General features: G+C 40.2%; 1 protein-coding gene across 1 annotated transcript in view; it reads right to left on the reverse strand.

Annotated features, from left to right (window-relative positions):
• LOC106876285 (neurogenic protein big brain-like) overlaps nt 1-3,351 on the reverse strand; it is a 429,470-nt gene that overhangs the window by 362,381 nt on the left and 63,738 nt on the right. The gene's annotated exons all lie outside the window — the stretch shown is intronic.

The following is a 3,351-nucleotide window of genomic DNA, read 5'->3' on the forward strand; positions in this document are numbered from 1 at the left end:
GTGCAATTTTCTGTATGTTATATATATTTGTAAGTCCTGGTGTTTTTGTTATGTATTTGTCTGAATATTTTTTTATTATACCTAAGGCACCTACTATGATAGGAATTGTTTCTGTTTTTAGATTCCACATTCGAGTTATCTCTATTTTCAGGTCTTTGTATTTTGAAAGTTTTTCCATTTCTTTTATTATTATTATTATTATTATTATTATTATTATTATTATTATTATTATTATTATTATTATTATTATTATTTAGAAGGCAGCGTAGGCGAAATGCTTAGCAGCATTTCGTCCGTCTTTACGTTCTGAGTTCAAATTTGCCTTCCAACTTTTCGGGGTCGATAAATTAAGTACCAGTTGATGGGGTTGATGTAATCGACTAGTCCCCTCCCCACAAATTTCAGGCCGTGTGCCTTCAATGGAAAGAATCATTATTTTTATTGGGGATGGATTGAAAGAATTGTTAGTACATCTGACAAAATGCCTGGTGGTTGTACTATGTAATTAGCTCTTTACATTTGTGTTCAAATCTTGCAGAGTGTAGACAAAATTAAGAACTAGTTAACTAATGAGATTAAGTTAATCTCGTCGACTCTTCCCTTTTTCCCTTCTTAACCTAGTTCCTACTTTAGAAATTATTATGATTATTATAGGCGCAGGCGTGGCTGAGTGGTAAGAAGCTTGATTTCCAACCACATGGTTCCGGGTTCAGTCCCACTGCGTGACACCTTGGGCAAGTGTCTTCTACTATAACCTCGGGCCGACCAAAGATTTGTGAGTGGATATAGTAGACGGAAACTGAAAGAAGCCCGTCGTATATATGTATGTATGTATGTATGTATGTATATCTGTGTGTGTGTGTGTCTTTGAGTTTGTTTGTCCCCCACCACCGCTTGACAACCGGTGTTGGTGTGTTTACGTCCCTTTAACCTTGCGGTTCGGCATAAGAGTCCGATAGAATAAGTACCAGGTTTACAAAAATAAGTACTGGGGTTCATTCTTTCGACTAAAAATTCAAAGTGATGCCCCAGCATGGCCGCAGTCTAATGACTGAAACAAGAATACGAGTACATTATTCAACATAACATATTTTAGGTTTAATCGTTATTCTCGTGGAAACTTTCATGAGTAAATTAAGATGTCAGCACACTCGTGGTTTATGTTTCTGTTTGACCTCTCGTGCGTAGTAAATTTATTTCACTAATTATACTGATATTTTCGACAGCTTAAGAAATGCATGAACGTCACACAATCTCATTCTTCATCTTTTCATGGTCTCTACTTACAGTTAGCTGAGTATACTGGGGCATCCCGTTGAAATTTGACTAATGGAATACAAAACCTCGAACTCTTGGTAAGGTGTCCAACTTGGAAGGCCTCAGTAGTCAGTTTCCAGTTTATTTAGCCCTTTAGCGGGAGGCGCAATGGCCCAGTGGTTAGGGCAGCGGACTCGCGATCATAGGATCGCGGTTTCGATTCCCAGACCGGGCGTTGTGAGTGTTTATTGAGCGAAAACACCTAAAGCTCCACAAGGCTCCGGCAGGGGATGGTGGTGAACCCTGCTGTACTCTTTCACCACAACTTTCTCTCACTCTTATTTCCTGTTTCTGTTGTGCCTGTAATTCAAAGGGTTAGCCTTGTCACGCTGAATATCCCCGAGAACTACGTTAAGAGTACACGTGTCTGTGGAGTGCTCAGCCACTTGCACGTTAATTTCACGAGCAGGCTGTTCCGTTGATCGGATCAACTGGAACCCTCGACGTCGTAAGCGACGGAGTGCCAATAACAAGCCCTTTAGCAACGTTCTCCCTTTTATTTGTGTATTCTAAAAATGAATATTCTTCAAGAAACGAAACAAAGTGTCCTAAATGGGCCACCAAAATAATGCCATAAACTCCATTCTAGTACAGACAGTATACCTTGGACTACATTATGCAACTGCACCCGTACTTTGTTGCAAGCCGTTTGGGTGTAATTTGAGGGAGACGAGATTTGAGTTTGACTACTATTTCTAGCATGTCCAGTGACTTCTTTAAAGCAACCTCGCTGGTTCGTTTCAGCTGAATTGTCGGATGTTGTAATCCACTCAACAATCCACGCGCTCCTATCTTGATAGATTAGCAGAAAATAGAAATTCCGAATCTTGATCAAAGATCGTAAAAGACACTGCAGTAGCAACAGCAGCAAGAAGGTTCTTCTGTCGTCTTATCTATCCAGCCGTTCGCGACTTTTCTTCAACCACTTTACCGTTAACGAAATCAATTCTATCCATCTCTTACCTCACCTGCCTCCTCCACTAAATCAAACCTTTTTTTTTTTTTCTGATTTTCCTGCTTTTTTATTATTTTGTAATATTATTTTTACCGCAGCTTTCTTTTTTATCGGCTTTTATTCCAATTCATTAATTTTTCCTATATTTCATTGTTTCCTCCACCACCACCACCACCGCCGCCGCCGCCACTACCATTTCGCTATCACCTTAGCAAAATACCACCACCATTGCTACTACCATATCCGTCAACACCACCACCACCAACAACAACAACAACAACAATTTACCGTCATCGTCACAATATCGCTACCACCATACCATTGCTACTACTATCATCACCATTACAACCATTTAGCTCTAACACCATACAGCCGTCATCATCACTACCAACAACACAATCCCCACAGAACTGCTACCAACCACTACCACTCCCATACCAATACTACTACCATCACCACAGCCACAACAATCAGCTTCACCACCACTACAGCTCCCTTCACCAGTACCACCGCTATCATCTTTATACATGTATAATTTTTACTAACATTACCAACACAATTACCACTGCTACTGCTATCACCGCCAAAGACATCAACACTATTATCCCCTCAACCCCCATCATCACCATACCCACCGCCACCACCATTACAACTACCACCACCGCTACCATCACCACCATAATCTCTTCCCTTAACCACTTATTCCATCTTTACAATTATCATTCTTTTTGTTCTTTATTGAGTGGGTGTAGGGGGATTTTCTATGGCGTTTTTATTCCTTTTGTTTTCTGTAAGGTTTCCTTTTTTGTTTTTTTTGTTTTGTCTTTTGTTGTTGCTATTGTCGTTGTTGTTGTTGTTGTTGTTGTTGTTATTGCTGCTGTTGTTCATTCCGTATCTTTTGCAGCTTTCAGATGGATCTTGTTTTTGATCTTCAGTAATTTCTATCACATAGCTTCCTTCAATCCACCATCGATGGCGCTGCCAACACCATCACGAACAATATAACGACGACGACACCGTTAATATCATTAACAACATCGCAACCACCAATACCACCACCACCACCACCACCACCACCA

Source organism: Octopus bimaculoides, chromosome 3 (assembly GCF_001194135.2).
Source record: "Octopus bimaculoides isolate UCB-OBI-ISO-001 chromosome 3, ASM119413v2, whole genome shotgun sequence".
NCBI classification, from domain to species: domain Eukaryota; kingdom Metazoa; phylum Mollusca; class Cephalopoda; order Octopoda; family Octopodidae; genus Octopus; species Octopus bimaculoides.